At 41.5% G+C, this 25,942-nt stretch overlaps 1 protein-coding gene across 9 annotated transcripts in view; it reads left to right on the plus strand.

Moving 5' to 3' along the window:
* Positions 1–25,942, plus strand: part of PALLD (palladin, cytoskeletal associated protein) — a 396,356-nt gene that overhangs the window by 292,259 nt on the left and 78,155 nt on the right. The window contains exon 1 of one of the 9 annotated variants that reach the window (XM_087866574.1): positions 19,455–19,589. The exons of 7 other annotated variants lie outside the window; for them this stretch is intronic. The gene's annotated coding sequence lies outside the window, so the exon portion shown is untranslated. Of the gene's footprint in view, positions 1–19,454; positions 19,590–25,942 lie in introns of those variants that run through there. One more of the 9 variants, XM_045798685.2, reaches the window with a different exon arrangement.

Below are 25,942 nucleotides of genomic sequence, written 5' to 3' on the forward strand. Positions count from 1 at the left end.
ACAGTCCTACGCTAATCTACTTGCTAAAGATCTGTTGAATGAGATAAGAAAGGTGGTTGCAATAGAGCAGTTTCAGGAAGTTTGTTAAACAACATGGAAAAGGCCAAAGGCATGAAGTGGGACATCAAAGAGTGGGAAAGTGTATTTCAGTAAATGGAAGAGCATGAAGTGAACATGGTTATGATGACAGATGAGATACATGTCTGTGAATGACTTCCTGAAACTCTCCTTGTTCTGTTAGATTGGTGAGACAAAGACCAGACTTGGGTTCACAGAACACTAACCTCAAACTGTGGCTTGAAACCAATTAAGAGCCAAGCAAGGATTACTCTTGACCCTCTTTGTCCAAATCTCACCTCCTCAGACATAAGTTAGCGCAGACCATTAGTAAGGGGTATCCAGCACGTGCTGAGATTCCCTGCTCTCGGCCATTTCATGAAGGTGGTTAGCTTAAGTTCATTTGTCAGGGCACTGTGTCCATAAGAATCCCTCTCCTGGGCCTCTCGTGGTTGATCCCAGAGCGTGTCAGATAGAGAGCTGATTTGCATGGACAGACAAGGAGGTCAGGGTTTGTGGAACAGAGTTTGGCAGAAATTTCAACAAGGAAGCATCCAGGATGGCAATGTGAGTCATGGCCAGATGTAAGGGGAGACTACATTTCCAACGCACTGCTGGTAATAATTTAAGTTACACTCTGTGTCCTGCCTGCTAGTTTGCAAAGATTTTTCAATTCAGGAGAGATCTCTGCAGCTCTTCCTAATAGTAGTTTAATGAGAAGACATCATGTTATGAGCATGTTATATTCACAGTTAGGCCTCCTTGATGAGTATTTAGGTTCAAAGTCAAATCTGAGGAATCAGCTTCCAATTATACTCATTTGCTTGAAGTTTATAATGAAGAGTTATGCGTGTGTTTCTTTTTGAATTTGAGACAAATTTGGGGAAGCATATGGCAACCATTTTCCTTCTTCCCCCATCAAAATCTGGAGTATAAATATGGGTGTGGAAATTAGAGCAGGCCTAAAAACTGCACTGATTTCCAACCCCCCACATCTACTTGTGGGCTTGAGTGCCAGGCTCTCTGGGAGAAAGCTGGGCCTCGCAGGGAGGGACCTCCCTAAAGGCAAATAGATGGTTGGAATGCTAGTGTGGAAAGACTCATTGTCTCTGGAGCACTTTCAGTGTGGATTTCTTTTCTTTAGTGAGAGGTAATCATTTTGAAGAAACCTAAATGGTAGTCTATTTCTTGCCTCATGGTTGAAGGTCCAAATGATGCATTTTTTTTCCTTCAAAACAATGACTCCAAGAAAAGATTCAAGGCTGTGGGAGTTACAGAGAGGATGGTATGATGCAGATATTATTGATTTTATTAGAATCCTATAATTGTTTTCTCCCTTTCAGATTAGTGCTCCTCTGGCTACATCTTGCCACCATGATGCACAGGGAACAGAAAAGAAGGACATGTTCTGCGAATCCTCCCCTGCTTTAGAGCAAGGTGGTTACAATCAATTTAGGATGAAGAGCAGGAAGGGCGCCTGGGTGGCTCAGTCGGTTAAGTGTCTGCCTTCGGCTCAGGTCATGATCCCAGAGTCCTGGGATCAAGCCCCACATTGGGCTCCCTGTTCAGTGGGGAGCCTGCTTCTCCCTCTGCCTCCCTCCCTGCTTGTGCTTTCTCTCTCTCTCTCAAATAAATAAATAAAATCCTTTAAAAAAAATAAATCTTTATTTATTTGAGGGAGAGAGAGACAGCATGAGTGGGAGGGGCAGAGGAAGGCGGGGGAGAGAATCCCAAGCAGACTGTGCTCAACACAGAGCCCGATGTGGGGCTCGACCTCATAAGCCTGAGATCACGACCTGGCCCGAAACCAAGAGGTGGCTGCTCAACTGACTGGGCCACCCAGGTGCCCCAGTCAGATATATTTTAAATGTTAAACTTGATGTATATAATATTTTGACTCCCCTATACACACACACACACACAAAAAAAATCACTTTCGGCTTCTTAAAAGCTAATTAGTATGATCAAATAATGAGTGCATCAGAAACCTTCTCTCCCACCTCTGAGCTCCCCCTCATGGCGGCCCCTGAGCCCAGCGGTAAGATGAGAGGTGGGGTATAGAAAGAACCAAGCTAAAGTGAACTCTGAATCAATCCAGTAGGGAACGTGTGGGATGAAGCAACAACAAAAAAATGTATTTACAGCCTGTCAATAATAGGTTTTGCCAGCATTTTTTAGACGTTCCAAACCAGTCTCAGAAAATACATGATCCCAAGAACACGAAGAGAAAGGTCAGTCTAAGTCAGCCTAAATTTATGGCTGAATTTGGGAATCACTAATGTGCAGACCACAAACCAAAAATATAAGAACCAATAAGCTTTCTCCTTCTAAGAGTTTGGAGTTTAGAAATTATTTGAAATTATTTTAATCTAGTAATTCCTGATTTTTTTTTCCACTTAAGAACTCACATTTCAGATATCTCAACTAATGTATCAAATGTGTCGCCCAGCAAAGAGGGGCAATACAAGTGGAAATTGATTAAATAATACTTTAAATGGTCTGTCTTGAGCAATTATGCAATTTATGCTAGGCTTTTGGGGATGGTTGAACTCTCGTCACATTGGGAATTGTGATTTAAAACGATGTCTGCATTTTAGGGGCACCTGGGTAGCTCAGTTGGTTAAGTGTCTGACTCTTGATCTCAGCTCACGTCTTGATCTCAGGGTCATGAGTTCAAGCCCCACTCTGGGCTCTGTGCTGGGCAAGGAGCCTACTTTAAAAAATAAAAAAATAAAATAAAATGTTGTCTGTATTTTAAAGATGTGGAAAGTAAGATTCATAGGGATGAAATGATTTACTCAAAAGTAATACAGCTGCTTTGCAACAAAACTGGCAAGAGAACGCAGGTCTCTAAGCAGTCTTGGGCTAGTTTCTGGATGCCAGTGGTTCTCCATGATGCTTCGCAGAACACGAGGCTGAAAGAGAGCAGCAATGTTTTTTTTTTCCGAATTGTGGCTGAATGTTCTCAATTAAAAATTTTTCTCCCATAAAACAATGAATTTTTTGATGTTTTAGGGACTGCTACCACTTTTCTTCTTAATGACAACAAGATGAGTGTGCTAACGTAAACAGTAATTTAAGAAACTCATAAACAGACTTTCATAGATTTCTTTTCCACGGACATATGCTGTGACCGTGCTTCAGTATGGCAGGCATGCAGAGTCCTTTTCCTTTTTGCAGAATTGCCAGGTGTTCCTATTAAATACAAGAGTGTGCAGAATGTCACAGCTTCCATGTGCTGTCAAACCTGAGCCAGTCTGAACTCACAAGCTATGTTGTCAGGCACCTTCAGATTCCTTAAGGTTACAACCAATGGGAACGATTGAAAGGAGGTTTATAACTTATACCCTGCCTATATCCAAGAAGGATTTAGGACTTCTATCAACAGGAATTCATCCAAGTCAGTCTGAAACTGTTCTAAATAAGAGGGTAATACACTTTGGGAATTTGGTAAGCTGAATGTTATTTCCACATTGGTCACCATGGTGAACACAAATAAGCACAATTGACGGAATGGCAACAAGGCAGGAAGAAAATGTGCTTTCTATAGAATGTGATCTGTTCCTTGTAATGATCAGTGGGGACTCTAAAGCCTGGTCGCAGCATCTAGTCCAATGCCTGATAAATAACAGAGCTTCAGTAATGAGCACAATGGACCAGGGAAAAGTACTATTTTCAGTGGCTAAATGAGAAATAATATTCAGCGATAGGATATCCTGTATGTTTATATTACTTACCTTTGGAAACAAGCTCCGATTCTTTTTCAGGGCAAGTGTTGGGAACACACTGGCTATTGAATCACTTAAGGGTACTTCTGGGAAAATAGCTCATTCTTAATTTCTCAGTCAAGTTAGACAAGAGCTAATTGCAAAAGGATTAAAACCTTGAAAACTGCTTTGTTCAGCTTATTGTTTCAGGTTTCCCTTTGGAGTGTGGATGATGTGTTTATTTCACATAATAAATACCACCATCCGCTTTGTTCCAGGAACCAAAAGGCTATGTGCTTGCCCAAGGAATTTCTTGGTTGTTTATATGTAAGGAAACACTGCTCTGTTTTATTGGATGGGGCCTTTGCAACTTCTTTCTTAAATAGGGAATGCAGAGAGCTCTATTCCCCCCACACACATCTGAGCAGAGAAACCAGAAAATACCCCCTTCCACACTCCAAATGCCTGGCTGTTTTCAACTCCAGAGAGCAAAGTGAATTAACAGTGACTGAAAAACGGGTGTGTTCTTCACTTAGGAACCCAGAGCTTTTCTACGTGTTATTAGCATATCCATTTGGGCCTATGTTCTATATTTCTTAAAGTATTAGATTGGAGTATTTGGCATGTACTATATAGAGATTCGAGAAAGTGAAAAACAAAACAGAACCACTCTATCAGCCAAATTTAAAAGCCAGAATATGGAGGAATAATATAATCACAAATTAGGCAGCCTGGAGTTTTTTTGGGTTTTTGTTTCTTTTTAAACACATACCCTGCCATATGAGGAGGGCAGTTGTGTGAAATACAGGCTTTGCGTTGACTTCGAGTGTATGCAACAGAGCAGTCTTTCCAAACAGCTAAAAGCTCTCTGGTCTCTTATGATTTCCAAAAGGTACTCCTTAAATGGGCATAACCGATGGGTGATTGGCGAGTGAACAACAGAGAAGGCTGAGTCACAGTGACCTGCTGAAGCCAGCCTCTTGTGTGTGTGTGTGTGTGTGTGTGTGTGTGTGTGTGTGTGTGTGTGTAGGAAAGGGGGAGCAGTGGGCAAGGGGCGGTGAAGGGAGGCTGCAAGCTTAGCAGAATGTTTGAACAAGACAAAGAGCAGTTCCAGCAACCAAATAAGGAAGTCAGCGCTGAAGGATTTCAGAATAGAAGTGTGTCAGAGACTCAAGGCAATCTGGGAGAGTAAAAATAAGCAAAGAAAAATGTCAAAGGATTTTTGTTTCACTTACACAAGATATAGAGGGAAAATAGTATCTCCTCTTTAAGCAGAGAGAAACACAAAGTGTATCTTTCCCCTTCTGGTGGCTTTTTGTAGACATGTGTCTGAAGAGATGTTTAGAAACTCTTTGAGCAGCTGAAATAATAAGCATTTCTTGTTAAACATGAAAAAAATGTAAATTGTACATTAGAAGCACTGTAGTATTCCTTTTATGTATGGTTGATGACACTTTGAGCCAAAGATGATGAAAGTTTCCAAGAAGACACAAAAAATATTTTGAATCCCATTTTCGACATGCCCTGAATGCTGAGTTACAATTGTATCCATTGAGAAGAAGCTTAGCTCTTCACGAGTTAAATACCCAGTAGGCACATTGTCTAATTAAATATGTTGACAGTTACTGAAGATGTCAGAGGAGGCAATTATGCAGAGAGACTGTCTCAGTGCCTATTTTAATCTTCTCAGTCTCATCTCCCAAACTCTCCATAGTGGCAAATAATATTTGTTACCAATAATATGAATTGACAGTGATTTTATTTTGACACTTGCGTAGTGTGGGTGGAGAAGAACTGAGATTTGGAAGAATTATTTCAGGACATTCCTAAACATAGTTAGAAACACCTTTTTGTGCTACAAAACCAATAGAGGGAAGTTGTTCCTATTAACGAAGAAATCTATTTATCCTAGCCAGAAATAGGTATAGGGCATTAATCTCGTATCGGAATTTGATTAAATCGTCACTGACTTGGAACTGTTGGCAACTTTAAGGGAGGCAAGTGAATGAATGAACCTACCCTTCTGCTCCCCAAATATATAACTGGCCAGCCCTCAGTTGAATCAGAAAGTGTCAGAACACCGATTAATAGGAAATAGAAGAGTTTGCATATAGAGCTGACTGGAGGGCAGAAATGGGGAAGAACACAGCACACAGATTGACCACTGTATCAAGGTGATCTTAGAGTGCAGTACAACCTGGTTCCAAAAATAGCCACTCCTTTTAAATTTAGATATAAACCCCGTTTAATAACCCTCTTCAGGAAGATGTTATCGTCAGGAGAAAATGTTTATCATCACTAACAAAGAATTGGGCTCCTTAAAAAAAAAAGAAGAAGAAGAAGGAGAAGAAGAAGAAGAAAAAGAAGCAATTCAGCAATAAATGTCAGGAGTTATACAATCAGCCTTTGACCCCAAAGTTATACTTTTCAGTATTTGCCCTAGGGAAATAATTCAACAGAGGAAAAACATATAAGCCTGAAAATGTTGGCTGTAGCATTTTTTAAAAGATTTATTTATTTTAGAGAGAGAGCATGGTGGGGAGGAGCAGAAGGAGAGGGGGAGAGAGAGAGAGAGAGAGAGAGAATCTCAAGCAGATCCTCTCTGAACACAGAGCCCCACGCGGGGCTGGATCTCACAGCCCTGAGATCATGACCTGAGCTGAAACTAGGAGTCGGACACTCAGCTGAGCCACCCGGGTGCCCCACTGCAGCATTCTTTACAGTTTCAAAAGAAAGAAAGAAACTTAAGAGCCAAAGAACACAGAATGTTGGTCCCCTTGTCTTAATTAATGAAATATTATGCAGCCTCTAAAACTAGTAATGGTAAGGCTGTGAAGACAAAAACATTAATGATAATATAATGATGCTAAAAATTTAGCTTATAAAATTATACACTCCTGGTGTAGCTATGCTTTGAAGACTGGAAAAGACTGTGGAGAAAATAAGAATGCTAGTGTATTATGATTATGGATACATTTTTTTGTTGCTTTTACTAGTTGTATCTTTTCATAATAAACACTTTTAAAAAAATGATAAAAAAACTAAGAGGCAGTTTCCAGGGTAAGAAAGAACTGAGGCTTCAGAGTTTATCTATACCAGATATAAATCAGAGTTCAGTTTGCATAATGATATTGTACCAAAGTTGGTGATTTGGAGAACTGCTTTATTTACTGACTTGATAATGTCAATTATTTGCAACATAGCAAAGCCAGCTGTAGCTGTCAGAGAAGCAGATACAGTATAACTGCAGAGGCTCCTGGGCCATTTCTCTGGGATCTCTCCAGAATAGCTCGGATTAATGCGAAGTAATCAGAAGCTGTCAGAGTTAGTCCAGGATTCAAAAGTGTCACCAGCAGGGCTCCATTTGAAAGAGGAAAAGACACTGTTCCTCCCACACAGGGATCTCCTTTTCAAAGCGCCTGATGGCACCTGGTAGTGCCTTGGCATTGAGAGCTCCAAATTCTAATCTCTGCCCTCAGAGCAGTTCATTTCATCTTTCAGTGCTTCACTTTTGATCCCTCTGCTACTGAAAATAATTATAAAGACTTTCAAGTGTTTAGGAAGCACTTTGCATAAAACAGCTCATTTGAATTATTTACAGGAAAAAATTAATTGAGACTTAGAGCAATGCACAAATTATTTATATACCCAGGCGTCAAAAAGCAGAGAAGCAAAGTAATCTGTCTTTATAGAATTTCCTGTGATGATTTATAATAACTGTATAATAATTATAGATGTTAGCTGTAAACTCATCCAACTCCCTATAGTGCAGATTTGAAGATTGAGACACAGGACTCGAAGTGAATTGTGCAAGATCTGAGTGAGTCAATGGTGGAGCCAACTTGTTTGTGGAATATAGTATTTAAGTCCCTAATGGCTGGTTTTCCATCAAGTCTCTATTTATTGCCCTTCCGTTCTTGCTCTTTTCCTGTGGTGAGTTTAAGTGGCACTTCCATCAGTCTTGTTTTGATAGACTAAGAGTTTAAAAGAGCTTTAATCTATATTCTTGACTTAGTCAAGGTGGTACCTTAACAGTTTGCTTCATCTAGTTACTTATTTGGAATATAAACTCCTTGATGGGGACACGCGGCCATGTTGCTCGGTAATGACAATAGAAATTGCTAAACTCTTGGCAACAATATCACGTGCAGTGGGCCACATAATTTACAACAGGTCAGTGAACCCTCACAGCAACTCCATGAGGTATGTAGCATTATTTCCATTTTACAGAGGATGAAACTGAGGCACAGAGAGATTGAATAAGTTATCCAAAAATATCCACCTAGCAAGTGACAAAGTGGGGATTCAGACCCAAAGCCTGAGCTCTTAAATATGAAATCATATGACTTCAGTGAAATCTTTTTGAGTATACACTTAAAGTGCCACAGCAGGTGACAGCTCTCTTCAAAATATCCAAAGGTAAGGGGCGCCTGGTGGTTCAGTTGGTTTAGTGGCTGCCTTTGGCTGGGGTCATGATCTCCGAGTCCTGGGATCGAGCCCTGCATCAGGCTCCCTGCTCACTGGGGAGTCTGCTTCTCCCTTTGCCTCCCCCACCTCCCCGGTCATGCTTACACGCGTGCTCTCTCTCTCTCTCTCAAATAAAGAAATGAAATATTTTTTAAAAATATTCAAAGGTATGAGAAAGAACTTCCACTTTAATTCGGAAAATAAAACTTTGGGCTTCCAAACTTTGGCAATCTGTCAGTTTGAATATGATAATTACAGAGCTCCAAAAATTACCTGCATGAATAAAATTTAGGAAGTAGACATATAAAATTTGAAATGGAAATCAATGAAGGAATCTAATGATACTGTTCTTATATATTGAGGATCTCAGTTTAAATTGTTAAACAGAACTGAATGTCTCTGCAATTTCTTGGGTTATGGGTCCTGCCACATCAATAGGAAAAAAGATTTGGCAGGTCAAATGCTCTGCTTATGTACAACATCCAAACTCCAAGAATAGCAGACGTAAAGCTACACCCGGAATAATCTGTTCTGTAACTTACAGAATGGGAGTGGGGCCCAGGTGCGGCGAGCTCCAGTCCTCTGCTGTGGCTTTCTCAAGTCTTCAATTGCCTGGAATATTTAGTTGAATCTGTTATAGAAGGAATATTTGAAGGAATTACTATGACTCATTCTATACCTCTCCCCAAATTAGTGTAAAATGGACCAGAAGGCTTCATCTTAAATTAAATTTGCATATTTGAAGCCATATATCGATGAACCATATGGTGCTAAAGGTAAAGCTGTAAATGGAAGTCCTAAAGCAGACCCTCAGCCAGACATCATCTGGTGAACTGAGTTGATTACCTAATTTGTTCTCCATCCCTTTCTATCTTAGCTTAAAACCATGAGATACCATGTTTTTTTGGTCGTTTATCCTTGTTAGAAAGATATTTTGTATACGTGTATATGTGTGAGTGTATGTGTTACATATATATATACAAATATGTGCATATATCTATATTTTACATATACAAACATAAACTTTGTACATGCGTTATGACATAAAATATACACAAAGATAGAAAAGTTTAAAGGATAAGATGAATATAAATATAAAGAGAGGTTTTAGTATTTTTTCTCACTTCTCAGTGGATTATCATTGAAAACCACTGCTCTGTGTGATACCCCAATACCCATTTGAAGAGTTGCCACAAAAGTCCTACACCACCAGGTCAGGGTGGGTTGAACTTAGGCCTGATCTTAGAACCATCTGGCTGAAGAGAACATTAGTGGTCATGCAGTTCAGCCTCTTCAGTGAACAGATGAAGAAAACATGAGACTAAGGGACTTTTGCCTAAATGCCTCATTTCCGAGGACTTAGGACCTGATGAGTTAATTTGTTCTATTAAAAGTCTGGTATACTTGATGTTTGTTAAAATGATAGATCTTAAGTGGTCTCACCCCCCCCCACACACACACATACACACAAACAGTAACTGAAGTGATGGATATGTTCGTTAGTTTGAGTGTGGTAATCATTATACAAGGTATGCTTACGTCAAAACACTGTATTGTAGGGGCGCCTGGGTGGCACAGTGGTTAAGCGTCTGCCTTCGGCTCAGGGCGTGATCCCGGCGTTACGGAATCGAGCCTCACATCAGGCTCTTCCGCTATGAGCCTGCTTCTTCCTCTCCCACTCCCCCTGCTTGTGTTCCCTCTCTCGCTGGCTGTCTCTCTCTGTCAAATAAATAAATAAAATCTTTTTTAAAAAAATAAATAAATAGTGTTCAAGGGGGGCACCTGGGTGGCACAGCGGTTAAGCGTCTGCCTTCGGCTCAGGGCATGATCCTGGCATTATGGGATCGAGCCCCACATCAGGCTCCTCCGCTATGAGCCTGCTTCTTCCTCTCCCACTCCCCCTGCTTGTGTTCCCTCTCTCGCTGGCTATCTCTATCTCTGTCGAATAAATAAATAAAATCTTTAAAAAAAAAAACCAAAACACTGTATTGTAATCCAATAAGGGGCTAATATCCAAAATACATAAAGAGTGTGTACAACTCAGCACCAAAATAAACAATCCAATTAAAACATAGGCAGAAGACCTGAATTTTTCCAAGGAAGACACAGGGCCCATGGACACATGACAAGATGTTCAGTGAGAGAAATGCAAATCAAAACCATAGTGACATATCACCTATGCCTGTCAGAATGGCCCAAATCAAAAAGGCAAGAAATAACAAGTGGTGAGGATGTGGAGAAAAAGGATCCCTTATGCACTGTTGGTGAAAATGTAAATTGGAGCAGCCACTGTGGAAAACAGTATGGAGGCTCCTCAAAAAGTAAAAATAGAAATACCATATGATCCAATAATTCTACTACTGGGTCTTTACCCAGGGAAACAAAAACACTAATTCAAAAAGATATATGCACCCCATATGTTTATTACAATATTATTTATAATAGCCAAGATAAGGAACCAACCAAAGTGCCCCTTAATAGACAAATGGGTAAGGACTGGATAGGGAAAACAAATGTACACACACACACACACACACACACACACACACACACACACTGGAATATTATATTGCCATAAAAAAGGATGAAATTGTGCCATTTGTGACCACGTGGATGGACCTAGACGGTATTATGCTAAGTGAACTAAGTCAGCAAAGAAAGACAAATACCATACGATTTCGCTTATATGTGGAATCTAAAAAAACAAAAACAAATAAAAAGCAGAAACAGACTCATAAATACAGAGAACAAACTGATGGTTTCCAGAGGGGAAGGGGATGGGGGCTGGGCAAAATGGGTGAAGGGGAGTGTGAGATACAGGCTTCCCATTATGGAATGAATAAGTCACAGGAATAAAAGGCACAGCATAGGGAATATAGTCAGTGATATTTTAATAGCACTGTATGGTGACAGATGGTAGCCACACTTGTAGGGAGCACAGCATAATGTATAGAGAAGTTGAATCACTATGTTGTACAGCTGAAACTAATGTGTGTCAACTATACAACTCAAATTTTAAAAAAGTTTTAAATCACCATGTTGTATACCTTAAATATATGCAATTATTTATAAATCATAGGTCAGTGAAGCTGGGGGGAACAAAATCAGTTTTCAGAAAGTAAGTCTGAATAGATACGCGATAACGCTGAACTGAATTTAGCCGTTGTTTAACCAAATAGCGGAGCTTTCTCGGTAGCAAGAGAACTCTTATTCTCACCATAAACAACTTGAAATTGAAAAAGAACTCCTTAGGAACTTAAGAAGCGAAAGGTAGAGCATTTTGCAGAGGAGGCTGAGTGACACCGGATCAACAGAAGCTCTGGGCAAAGCGGCTGTCTAAATGGGGGGTAACCCAGGAGGGATTAGGAGCTGCTTGCTGACTTGGCCTCACGTGCTGCCGTGTTGTAGCCTTCAACCTGAGGCTAACTCGTTCTTCAGACGCAGCCCGACTTCTAAGCGCTTGAGGGATTTTTGTTAAGCCTTTTAAGGGTATCCAAATGAATTAACTATTGTGCTTCACCTACGCTCCAGTAATTCACGTTCAGTGGGCAGTTTTATTTTCCCAGATGTGCAGTTGGTTCACAGGGGAGTTATGAGTAATTAACTCGTAAAAGAAACGTCCAAGTGAATGAACAACTGCAAAGCACCTGTTGTTAACAGCTGATTTTGTCTCCTCGCTTAGATTATAAAGAGCTTGAGAACGTGAGACTGTGTTTTCTTCTTTTAAAACCTTGTGACACCTACTGATTTAGGTTCACACAGAAGACACTGTGAATAGAGACTAAGTGGTAGAGTTGGTCTTTATAGCTCATGAAAGGAAAGTGTCAAGGTTCAGACAAACATCAGCTACCTAAGATTAGAGCTGCATTATGACCTTCGTGGGCCCTCGGCATTTTTGCCTTTGTGCGTCCCATTCTCCATTTAAAAAAAAGTTAGAATTATATTTTATAACTGCATTGGCATAGAGATGAATATAATCCAGGTTAGATTCATTATTATACAGTCGTCATTATAATATTGACATTCATTTTTTCCTTCTGAGTATAAAAATATTTAAAATAAAAAAGTTTTTTCTGGGCTGCCAAAAGTGTTGTGAGCCCTAGCCACTGTATCTACAGTGCCTAGTGGATAAATTGGCCCCTCCTGAGATTATGGACACGGGCGCTGCATAAATCACAAATGGCCTCATCTATTTTTACAAACCTCATTGTAATAAAGAACATTGCTGCCCCCTTTTAACTTCTTCTGTTTTTCTTGTTGCTTCTCTCTGAGCAACAGATGGTTCAAGGATGAGCAGTCCCCTTCTCCTTAAGTAACACCACATGGCCTTGAAAAGTGGGTGGGCTGCACCCCCCCCCACCACCCCCGCATGCTCTGCTAGGGCTGTTCATGCAGGGTCTTTTGGCCATATTGTGATGACTCTGGGGCAGGTAACTGAATGCAAAATTAATTCCTCTGTGATGCCCGAAAGACTGTGCCTTTGTTCTCCAAAATGGAGGCCACTTGAGAGGATAATTTTTGTCAGACCAGTTTATCCATTGCCAGGACACAAGGTTTCGTTAAGTGTCATACACTGGGCAAACAAACAAGGGAACAATGACACCAAAGTTATGTCACGCTTCTCCTTGTGCCACCCACAAGCGCAGACAGAATAATGTTACCACCTATAAGCTAATGAACTAAACGCAAACATGGCGCTAAAACGTGTATATACCTGTTGCTAATAAATTAATCTCTAATGAAGCTTTTTCAAAATCGAGATAACAATTTGCAGAGGGTTTGGTTTTCAGGAAGCAAGACTGAATTTAGTCTTTCTGATTACTGTCTTTCTTGAATTAAAGACTTTACTTTCTCAATCTTAACTTTATCAGCTTTGCACAGAAATTACACTTTTTAAACTGGTGCTCTAAGCTCCCATTTCCCTCAGTGTACTCTTCTCTCTGAACTTTGTTCATGGGCCATGTGTCATTAAAACTCATTACATATAATGAAAGACATGGCCATTTAAAAACATTTATAGGGCACTGGCTTCTCTGAATATAGCGGATTGAACCAAAGTTTAATTCGAAAAGTCACTTGATTATCATCCCAATCAAGTGGCCAAATTGCCTCCAAATCATTTAACTTTGTCTTAGGTTACTAAAAACAGACACACAAATATGATATGCTGATATAAGAATAATGATCTCAATTCTTTGGGACAATAGGACTCTCATTCGCGTCTAATGAACTCATGCATAAAAATCTTGATTTTTATCTCTTGAAATCTAGTATTTCATTGTGTCTATGGTGACATGATCTAACTTATTTAATGGGCCCATCACAGGCAGTATCAATATAATTAGGTCAGTTGTTTTAACTGTCAATCATATAAACTGTATATCAGATAAATTAATTCTTATAATTACTGTTACCAAATATTTCCTCTTATGAGTTTTAGGATCTACATTCAGGGAATTTTCCATTGTGAAATGCATCTATTACGTTTCTGTTTTAAAAGAAAATTTAATTAGAATATTGTCTCATTCTCTTTCCATACTAGGGTCTCGGTTTGCACATTTTATCGTGTCAAAGACATATACTACAAAATAATCTCCACAATTCTTAGTAGGTAGATATCTCTGCTAGCAAACTTTTCATCGCTGCAACCAAGCAAATCCCTGTGTATTTCCCTAATGAGGAAAATTAAGTACTTTAGAGAACATAATCCTATTAATTTGAACCAGAGGATTAGTTTATTAATTCAAGGGAATGTATGCTCAGGTTTAGGATGTAAAGGATTTGGTAGAGGGGAGATTGCAGAATTAGGGAAAATAGGCCCAAATCCCTCTTCCTGGTAGACGCGGTCTCCTGTCTGTATCCTGTTGGAGTCCGCCATTTCCTCTGCATGTAAATCATCATTCTGAGAAAGGCATTGCAAACCCATGGCAGCTCCATTACCGAGGTAGTTTCACTTCCTGTATTTCTGGGCACAACATGGAATGATGGCCGATCTGTGTGTTTTGGAAGCATCCAGAGCTGTCTATACGAAGGGAACACAAGACTCCTTATTTTGGTGTCACCAGAGGCAGTAGTATCAAGAGAATCCACTGACGAAGTTCTGTCACCTCACCCATAACCTCATGAATTGCCAGTGAGATTAATCTAAAATGTTGAAAATGTGCAATCCTAATCTGATGATGTCATATTTATCTATTATCAGTCACTATATTTGTAAGACACAGCTTAAGGTTTTTCTTATGCGGGACGAAGCTAAACTAACCAGTCAACTGATAACAGTATTTCCCCATTTACTCAGGAGAGTTGCATAAAAGGCAAATTCCTCCTTTTAACTCTGCGTTTTCAGTAATCCACGTGGAATCTGTGAGTGATTCCATCAGAGCCAGCATAGCTCATTTGATTTGGAAAAGGATACTCAGTAATGAGTCAGATTCTGCTGTGGATGAAGCAGGACATGTTTAGAAACTGCCTTAACTATTTCAGGTCAAACAAACACTGTGTAGAAATAAAACTTTGCAATAATAAATTACTGATTTATTGACGGATATCTTAGTGTCCTGAGATTGTTAATGGACTTACCATAAATATATGTTTTTCAGTCCAAATTTATATTCTTTGGAGTTTGGGTTCTGGAGTTAACAATTTATGTTATTGTTCCTCCACTTACCCGCTCTGTGTCCTTGGATAAATCGCCTAACCTCTCTGAGCCCGTCTTCCTCCTCCATGAAGGGGGGCATGGCAGTAACAACCATACTTCCCCATGGGTTGTCGAGGAAGATAAAATGTGAGAATGCACGTGAAGTAACTGGCATAGTGTCAGCACAAAGTAAAGTTCGGATTACTATTTTTTACTCTGTTCCTAACTAAATACCGTATTGTGTAAAATACTTTCCTGAGATACTATAAGGCTGTAAATGTACGCGTTAAAAAGGGGATAAACCAGCCTCCACCTTCTCCACAAACACCACACGAGGCACTACACAGGCACCTCTCACTTCGGCTTCTCAACGGTAATCCCAGGTAAATTCCTTGACCTCCATTTTCCAGGTGAGAAAACAGAAGCTCTGTGAGTTTGAGGTCATGACAACAGCCTTTGATTGACCCCGTCTGTGTGGCTGCAAAGCCCATGCCCTCTTCAGGATACCGTCCTACTAGCTGATCTCCGCAGGCCCCTGCTAGCTCCGATTCCGTGATTCCTCTGGAGTCGCGCAGAGGCTCAAGGCTTACTTTGCTCTCGCAAGCGCAGTCTGTTCTGTTGTTTGCAAGTTCATGATCTTTTCTACATTCCACGACTGCAGACCTTCTGGTTGTCATGTTCCCTCTCATGTACTGTTTTATGTCCTTTGGGTTCTAGTCACATTTAACACAAGTACAGACGGTCCCGTTTCTTTCCCCCTGTCCTTTCTCTCTGCTCTTAATAAAAAACTATGTACAAACCAAAGAGCCAGAAAGTTATCTTGGCCAGTGGAATACATTAATTTGTTTTTATGTTGAAACTGTGAATTGCCCTTGGAGGTTTGCCCTGAACCTCCTCCCCTAATAGTCTGTATTCATAATCACATAATGCACAGTGTTTAGCCTTTTGAGAAGACACACATTTTCATTTTTTAAAGATTTCTTACTTTTGTTAAAATAATTTGGTAGTTGTTGATATGGAAACAAATGTGTTTCATAGAAAATGCTGCAATTAATTAGAAAGGTCCACATTCAGAGTGGTCCAAGATTTTTTAAAGGGGCTCATTTTAAAAATGAATAGAATAAAAAGTTGATAGTAAACATTCAACTCTCAGAAACGTTTTCCCGGTAATACTAATTGGAACCAACATCAGATGAAATCTGTAATTGCTCTACTATTTTCCTAGTCTTGTTCTTGCTGGCGGACTGGGGTTGGGAACCCTTGCAAAAAAGTAGTATCTATACGAGAAGAAGTGGTCCATCCAGCCGCCAAGAGTTTGTACCTTTTAAATATATAGCAAGAGCTACACCAACAAGGTTTTTAATATCATATCAAAGCACCAGAAATGAATGGAAGGATTCCCTTATGCTGAATTGATATCAGAACATATTGTACACACCCCTGATCACTCTGAGAGAATATATAACACAAGCCGCCTTATAGGAAATGTGCCAACCCCAAACCCAAAAGTTACGAAAATCTCGAGTTTTTGGTAATTTTCATTAAAATGTTATTTTAAGCAAAATGCCTAAAGATATACTAACATTCTTTTATTGCTACATATTTATAAAAGGAATGAAAATACAGAATTTGGCCTTAACTTATAAGTTAGACAGGCATGATCGAATCATTTAGAGTTGTGGTGGTAGTTTTTTGAATGGACATTTGGTGAGAGGATATTGCTTTGCTAACCCATTTACAAAGTATTGTTGCCTCTGCTGAGCATATGTGAGGTAAGTGCTGTGTAGTACCTGTCAGCAGTTATATCTGTAGATCTCCTATCATCTATGGTTTGGCTGCAGTGCCAAGATCTTGTTGGTTCAGTGAACACCATTTGTTTTTAGTTGTCTTGTTGTTCTTTTTAGTTTTTTAACCACCTGTGTTTCACCTTCTTCACTTGAGAAAATATGAAAAGAACACGTAAAGGAATGGCTTGAAGGATTGCCTTCACCCATTCCACATTTCTCTCCAAACAACCGAACCTTGAGCAAGCTATTTCATCTCCAATTACATTTATACATTGGAAGCCATAGATCGGTGAGCCAAAAGCATGCTAAAAGTGAAGCTAGACTCAAAAGTCCTAAAACAAAACACTTTAAGTCCTAAATGCCAAATGCTCCCAGGGAAGCCAGAGGGGATCCCAAGAGTGCAGCCCCTGGTCAAGTAAAAGTCGATCGCATGTTTGTTCTCCGCCCCTTTCATCTTCCCTTAAAACCATAAAACTCTTAAGTTTCAGCTAAGGGAGAAACAGTCTAAAGAGAAGGTTGTTGATCAGAATCCTCAGTGAGTACAAGAGGATGAAGTGTTCTTTTTCAGGCTTGGCAGAAATTCCTATCAGTGCTTCTACTGATAGTAGTTTTCACAATTCTGGAACTCGCCAAAGCCATAGCTAAGATTTATCCACGCCTCCCACACTTCATGCATAAAAACCTTAAAAGTTGAAAGCATTAACGTAGTCAGTGTTTTGTACCAGCTCGGAGAAAGGAAAACTGGTCCACGCGAATGCTGCTTTTGGGGCTTCTATAGAAGGAATAAAGCAGATGACAGATCTAAGGGGTCATCCTTCTTTTGCTCCCTCTTGAGAGTGAAGGAATTGGATGTTTTCTTGCAGATAATCAAGCCATCTGTTCCACCCTACGCACCCTCCCACGGTGGGTAAACATGTACAGTGGTAGGAACCCATGCTTGTCTAATTTATTCCTTCTGTGTTCATGTTGAGAATGGAATACAGAATCATAAAATCACAAAATTTAAGAACCGAAACTTTAAAATTCATCAAATTAATCCCATTGTGGAAATAAGAAAACCCCAGAGTTCCACAGTTAAGGGCACAGGTTCCTAAATCCTAACTCTCATTTTAGAATTCTTGCTTCGCTGTCACACTGCAGCCTGCAAGAAAATCCCATGATGCGCCAAGTGATGTCATTGCTGCTGCCCTAATGGCCATTTGACAGGGGAATGAGCAAACTAAAAAGTCAAAGAAAGGCAAAATTTAATGATGAAATACTGAGTTTTTTACCTGCTTGTCCTCTCAAAAATTGAAAAGATGATAGTGCCTGGTGTTATGCCTAGAAAGATGACTACAGCGTATTATAGGTTAAAAAAAAAAAAAGTAGGTTACAGAATCATATGTAAATGATGATCTAATCTCTGTTTTATTATGTGTTTAAATACACACATGAAAGTCTGGAAGCAAAGACTGTAGGCTGTTAACAATGTTTATCTCTGGTAGAGTTACAGGGAAACATCCACTTTGGGTTTATTTGAATATTTTACAGACATCATTTTAAATTTACCAATAAAGATATTTCAGAGAGAGTATCTGGCTCAGGGCTGTGAACCTAGAAACCCTATTGTTCAGTATTAATGAAGATAGGGATAAAATTAACTAGATAATTTAAACATGTGGTCCACTGGCTATTCAAATCTAGTTGGCATTATTGGCATTTACTTGAAAGGGCCTTGGCACAACAGATATTCAGTAAATGTTAGATATTAACATTCATTCTTTGATTTTATTGACAGTTTATTGTGTGTGAAAGAAATCTGGTCTCAGTGGTCAAGGACGATACACTCCAGTAGTAACAGGACAGAAATAACTGGTAGTGTGCTAACCTAACCATTTGAGGATTATGCACAGAGCGAAGATGTCCTTAGCTGAGCTGGTGCAAGAAAGAATTGCTGGTCTGGCTTTAGGGTTAGGCCCACAATAAATCACAATTTTTACACTGGAAGTTAATTCAGGATTCAAAACGTTCATTTCCTACTTTAAAATACTCTGCAGACATCCCCAGGTAGTAGTGGCTTAAAACAAGTGACTCAGAGCCTCTTGTAGTTTATGACAGAAGAAAAAGACAAGATAGGGACCACGTTGCTAAAATATTGCTAAATCAGAATGAGTTACACTTCTTACCCTAAGGGCTCCTAAATTTACTCACTCATTTACAGTCAGAACAGAGTAAGCTAATTAATGGAAATCTAGAAATTATCTTCTTACTTTAAAATAGGAGTGTACTGCAAGGTTATTTGCACTTTCTTATTTAAATGCTGCGCTCTTTGCATGTACCTGCAAATCCGTAGCACCCCAGGTAAATGTGAGTAGCCCGCAGGAACTGGACCCTCCCCCACCCCAAGCCTCAGACCCGCAGTTTCAGGCCTTCAGGGCTGCTACCATTCCACCACGGGCTTCCATTCCAGGCCCCAAGAATGTTGGCCTAGAGTCAGAGTCATTGGACATTTCTTCTTAGTCTATAAAGGAAAAACACAATAAAAAACTAGGCGGAAATCATCCTGCCTTGCAGCCAACATCTCCACTGGCCTAGAAAAAAAAAAAGTTAAAAACGTTCCCATTATCAGTTCTTCCCAAAAGTTCCGAGAAAGCCCGATTCCTCGCTTGCTGCCCCAAGCAGAGGCAGCAGAAGGATGCAAAGGGCGGAGCGCGGCCCGAAGGAGGGGGCGGGAAGCCTCCGCTAACCTGGGGGCCGCTAGTTGCGGCTTGCGCCACGCCTCCTTTGAGGACTCTTATTTTGAAGGACCACAGGCAGCCGCTTTTCAGAGACTCACTGAGTCACGGAGCGGAGCAGCGCTGCTGGGTATATATTGCCGGTACCTGCCGGTGGCCACAGCCCACTGAGCCCGCGGGACTGGGAGTTAGCAGCAGGGGCAAGGCCCTGAGATCCGAGGTAGGCGCGGGGGGAAGTCGGCCCCTCGGCTGATAGAAATGTATGAATTAAAGGGAGCGGAGGGTGTGGGGTGGTAGGCGAGCTGGGGGTGGGAGGGCTTTAGAAGAGAATGATGGGGTGGGGAGCGGGGAAGTCGAGCAACTTCGAAATGCAGTTTCTACCGGTGGAGGGTCGTTTCGCAGAGCGCCCTCCCTCCCCTTGCTGGATTAGAGCAGGAACCACTGAAAACAGTTCCAGATGGGAATTTTGCTTCATCTTAAGGGGGTCGGGACTGGAGATACTCTGCTGCCTTGGATGATCCCTCCCTCTCTTACAACCTTTTCTGACCCCATCCCTCACTTATTCGGAGCCCCACTTGTACGGGGATCAAACCTGTTGTGGAAGGGCAGGAAAATGAGGCTGGCAGAGAGAGATTTAAGTGATGAGGGGATGACCTCATTCCCTAGCAGCTGCGGAGGGGGGGGAGTTGGTGGGGAGGGTACATAGGGTCCATCCGTCTGGAGCCAAACCAGGGCATTGCGCCCTTGCCTCTCCCCAGTCCCATCCTCCTTTCTTTGGGAGAATTTACTCTAGGCGCCATTCAAAGAAAGTTTGCTTGTCACTTGGGGGCTTTCCCCCACCAGGGGCCGTGGTAGGCAGGCAGTAGGCTCCTCTTGCAGGGCTTGCTGGTGAAGGGGGGGTCCGCAGCTCCGCCCCCGCCGTCCCCTGCGGTAGCTGCTTTGTTAGCCAGAGCGCGGGGCGCGGGCCCCTGGACGTGGCTGCAGAGTTAGCGGCGTGCGCCCGCCACGGCAGAGCCAACGGGAAAGGATTGTGTGAACGGTCAGGCTGGCCTTCTCTGGTATGCTGTGTGTTCAGAAATCCGGGGCGCAGAGCTGGGGGCTGGATCCTGGAGGAAACGGACCCCATTCTGGAACTGGGGGCTTTTCCCCTGTTTCTCTTATTTAACATTTGGGGAAGTTCTGTCCCGAATGTAAGTGGTTCAGAGTCCAGAATGCAGAGTCTGGCCACTGGAGTCTGGTGAGGCTTGGGACTATTGCACTTGCTGGGGACTGAAGGGGGCGCACAGGCATCTTTCCACCCAGCTGAGCTGGTTCTTGCTCCTGTAGCAGGCCTGGACGAGCCTAACCCCCTTGCTAGTTTGCAGGCGAAACATCAGGATGGGTGTGCATTCTTCAGACTGGGGAGTCGCTAGAGCCCTGCGCTGGCTGGATCTACATTGTGATTTGCAGTCACGGAGAACTAGTATGACAAAGGCAGAAATGGACGGATCCAAGTTTTTAGGCATAAAATAAAATACATTTCGGTTAACGAGCATTTGAAAAGCTGCCGTCACCACCTTTCCCGCCCCTCCCCCCACCCTCCAGGCTCAGCATTGGTCTTACCAACTTTGGAAACTGCCAAGTTTTGCCTTTGAGGACACGTTCTTAGTTGTGTTATGAACGCTCCTGTCAGAACTGTATCAACAACTGCCACTGAGGAAAAATTGTCCAGCTAATTGTCCAGGGATTTTGGTTTGGTTTGCTTCTGGAGCTCACAATACAAAGGCACGAGCTTTTTTACTGTATTTTTACATCCTCAAGGAAAGGGGATATTATTTTCAAGATCTGGCAGACAGCAAATTATTGATGGGCTTGTTTCTATTGATTGATAGAAGAGACAGTATGAAGTATATGCACCCTTATGCCTTAGAGTGATTACCTTATTGTACATTGAACAATAAATGTCTGATGAGTAGGCAAGAGTTACATAATCACCAGATATTTCAACTAATTCCTGAGCTTTATTTTTCTATTTTATATAAAATAAGATTTATTGGATACTTTTGTTGTCTTTAGAATAAGGAGTGAGGTGCCCACACTACATCCATTAATAAGGAGCTAGGCAAGTCGAGCAAATAAGAAAACATGCCAACAGTCTAACCATCTCTTCAGCTGTGTGAAAACTTGATAATCTGGGTGAAGAGCATGGGTAGATGGTTGATAATAACATAGCTTTATTTTGGGGGACTGCTGGAATCCATGAGTCATAATTGTGACAGCTGGTATGGTAAAGTAGCTCGCCAGCTTTAAATGGCGTAATAACTGCGTGTGCCGTCTGTCCCAGGTGAGGACCTTGACTGCGTAAACAACAGATAGATAAATGTCCTAGTTAGGGTAGCCCTGGTATGCTTCAGTATGTCCTTGTGGGCTCTAGGGTTTAGTTGACTTTTAAAACTGTTTAAGATAACAGACTGGAAATCGAATGCCACTTACCACATTGCACTGTGGTTGATCTCAAATACTTTATAGTATTGTCATCTCTGTAGAAGAGCTGTAGGGTTTGTACTACTTTGACAATGGTTGCTTTTTATCCCCCAAAACATTATTTTCCCTAGACTATAGTAATTCTTGCACTCTACTATATTTGAAACAACTATGTATTACTGAAATACAAAGTATTTCCTGGAACTTATCAAAGAGTCCACACTGCTCAAGGTGCTAAAGACATTATTTCAAGAGGAAGTTATTAATTTGTTCGAACAATTATTTGATTGTTACTCCCACTTTCCACAGTTTTTTCACAGTCATTGGGAACTGTAAAAATGTATTAGACTCTGTCTTCCCTTCTGTGTATATTTCAACACAATTTTGCATCAAAACGTATTGTACTTTTTCAGTATTTATTTCAGATGATCCAGGTGAACATTGGGTAATCAAAGTTCACTGTGCTTCTAAAACTGCCTGCTATGCAGTCTCTTGCCAAATAATTCTCTTCAAGGAGATGGGGAGGGGAATAGACAGACACCAAATATACACTTTCAAAATTAAAGATATGCTAAAAGAGCACTAAACTCTTTGAAGGTGTTTCCAACACATTAAATGTATTGGCTCATCCAAATAATATTCTTTTGAGACATGGAACAAGAAATGGAACTCTACCAGATTTTAAAGAAAGGTGTGGGGAAGATAGGCATCTTGTCCAGGATCATACAAACATAAAATTGAGGCACTCAATTCTGCCTCGTTCTGTGTCCCAGGTTTTTGGCTCTAGAAAATCCCTGTGATGTTGCAATTCAAGAGATTTTTTTTTTTTTTTAACAGGGAAGTTTTGTCTCAGATTTTGTCAAAGGATAAAGAATTGGAAGTGGTAGATGAGAAAGGTTTCATCCGAGGAGATTTGACGAACAGAGAGCAGTAGCGCATGCTCGCAGGAAAGGCTTGGAGAGAAGATGGAAATAAGGAAGACCTGAGGTGTCAGGGAAGGAGAAACATTCTAAAACGAGTGGCCTCGACAGCTCTCTGCCCAACCCGAAGCCATGGACTTCTGAGCAGAAAGTCTTAGCTGTCTTACTAGTTACGTGCGTTAGGGTTAACTGTGAAAGGTAACATAAGCCATCCCAGTTAGGCGAGCCTCTCTGACGAGTATATTTGGGGTAACGACTGCAAGGAAACAAACCGAAAATGTGGGATGGTTAGTTAACGTCTGTTCTCGGTCTCCCACTGAATGTGCACTGGCCCAACTGCCAAAGCTTCACCACTGTAGTAAGCTAAGATGGTGATTTTCGCAGCTTGGCATGGACTTTAGGAAGGTGTAGAGGCTTATTTGATGGAAAAGATTTCCTCCTGAGGGAGAAGCTGCCATTCGCAGACAAGGTGTGTCAGCCAGAAGAAATGAGCAAATAACCATTTTCTGGTTTCTGTTGGCAAAATGTTGCATTTTTTCCCCTATGTAAGTGTTAAAAATAGATTCATAGGAAGAGACACAAAACCAAGTAAAAAGAATAGACACGGAAGTTTCACCAATGGGAGAGGAGAGAACTAACCTTTGTTGAATAGCTGTCACTAACCAGGCACGGCTGGATGTGTTGCATTCTTTCACCACATTTCATTCTCACAAAATTCTCTGAGCTAGACCCACCACATTTCCTGGTATTCTAGAACTGGGATCGAGAATGCCAGCCGAATAGAAACGAAGTACCATAATCCTCAGCTTGCTCCAGCTCTGCACGACATTTGTGTTATCTGTGAAAGTGTCAGCCTTGCTGAGAATTCGCCGCCCTCACCTTTCAGATGGGTTGGATTCTGAGTGTGGGTGTGTGAATTGGTTGCTGGGAACTCTGAACATACTTTGTCATTGAAATTAGGTCTCACTTTGTGGTTAGGTTCCCAGGACAGCCCAGAAATCATAGCTGAAATATTCTGCTTTATTAATAGTACCATAGAATCGAGCCACTATATATAACATGGTTTTTGTGGGAAAATGCACTCAACGCTCCAGCTTGATTTTTTTTTTAAGGTTTTTAATACCAGCAACAATGGCTAAAATGACCCCACCTTCTCTTTTTCCATTTAAACCCTGAAGGGAAAATAAAGGTACAGAGAGGTACATTTCCTTTCATACTCCCCTTATGCTAACAGAGACCCCACCCTGGAGCTACAGAGCTATGGGAAGAGGGGATCCTAGCAGTAGCTGGCTTTGTATCAGCAGAGGGGGAAGAGAAGACAGCGAAAAGGACCCGGGTAATAAGGCAGAAGTGAGGCCCCCCACTTGTCAGCTGTGGGATCTATTTTGGATGGCCAGTCAGTACAGACTGCCTATTGGTTGATATTACTTCCTTACTAAATATAATTTTTACCACAGAACCTAGATGTAGACATCAGCACTGCCTACTTGTATGTTCATTATTGTTAAAGTCAGGGTTAGGTTTTGAATGGAATCTTTAATAATAGGAGGAAAGCATATTTATAGACCTTTTATTTTTCTTCTTGATGCCAGTCCACTAAATTCCCAAATAAGTACCTGTTTGGAACTGGATAAACAGGGTAAACTTGAGTGCTAATGTATAATTATTAGATTCTAAATAACCATATAATAAATGCCATTTTTTGGGCATTTCATACAGAAAATGTGCTAAAATGTCTAGAGCATGCGCGTGCAAGCACAAGCAGGGGGGAGGGGCAGTGGGAGAGGGACAAGCAGACTCCACAGGGGCTCGATCCCAGGACCTTGGGATCATGACCTGAGCCGAAGGCAGATGCTTAACCAACTGAGCCACCAGGCACCCCAAAAATGTTTAACACACATTGTCATTTAATCCCCACCACAAGCCCATGCTGTAAGTACTGTCAGCGCCACCATCTTAAAAATGATGAAGGGGAGACTTCAAGAGGGTCATTTGCCTGTAGGCACACAGACCAGAAATGGCAGGGCTGGGACCTCATTAATTCAGATACTGTTGAGCAGGTGCCCTGGCTACTGGCTAGACTCTGGGAATAAAGCAGTGGACAAATATGCAAAAATCCCTGCCCTTGTGAAGCTTATAGTCCAGTGGTTAGGAGACAAACCATAAACAAAATAAACTAAACATCCAGTGTTTCCGGTAGAGTTATATGGGGAAAAATAAAGCCAGGGAGGAGGACAAGGAATGCCAGTTGAGGCTTGCAGTTCGGGGAGACAGAAATACAGCAGAAGAGTGGCTCAGAGTCGACAAAAAGAGCCCAGGAGTGCTTATGCTATTGTTTCTCACAGCAAACCGTTTTATTTTGCAACACGGAATGTTTGAGTATGTGCCATCTTCATCAGTCCCTGTAAATACCCCAGCAAGTGACTGGGGAGCGATCCAAGAGCAATAGATGAAGGTCTTGACCTCGTGGATCCAAAGGCCAGTGGGATCCTGTGCCCAGGCGGAGCCCTTGCCTTAGCAGAGCGAGCAGAGACAGTGCGGCAGTCGCGCTGGGAAGGAGGCAGTCTGCGGGCCAGGACAGAAGAGTGCACAGAAGGGGCCCTGGGAGCTTGTGGCCGTTCTCTACGGTGTTCCTGTTTTCTCCGTGAACTAGGAAGCGCTATCCTCAGTGGAGGGCCGAACGAGGGAGCGTTTGAGGGAAGTGTGAGGACAGAGGATGGTGTGAAACAGACACCTGGGAGAGGAGGAGCCTGAATTTGGCTTCAGAAATGGACACGCAGGGTCTGCCCAAGGTCAAATTCTGACTCAGCATCGACGGTGTGTTGGACCTCAGAATTCTGCAGTCATGAGGAGAAGGACTGTCTTGTCTTTATCCGTCACTTCCATGGACCAGAGCCCTACACTTAGTAGATGGGTGGTCAGTGTTGAGTAGTTGCTCTAATAAACCTCCTGTCCACGTATCCAGAAATTTCCTTTACATTTCCTATCCTAATCATCACATTAACCTCACTCTACTCTGAAATGCTCACTTACAGTTCCTAAAACAGCACTTGTACACCAGTTTATTCCTAATTATTTCACTGAGTTAATCTCATCTCTCTAACATTAAGATAGAGTTTTAGACTCTGAAAGAACTCTTAATGGTATGCCCTTCTTCCCTCCTTCCCCGCTCTCTCCTTCCTTCCTTCCT

Source organism: Ursus americanus, chromosome 13 (genome assembly GCF_024610735.1).
Source record: "Ursus americanus isolate L20-20 chromosome 13, mUrsAme1.1.p, whole genome shotgun sequence".
NCBI classification, from domain to species: Eukaryota; Metazoa; Chordata; class Mammalia; order Carnivora; family Ursidae; genus Ursus; species Ursus americanus.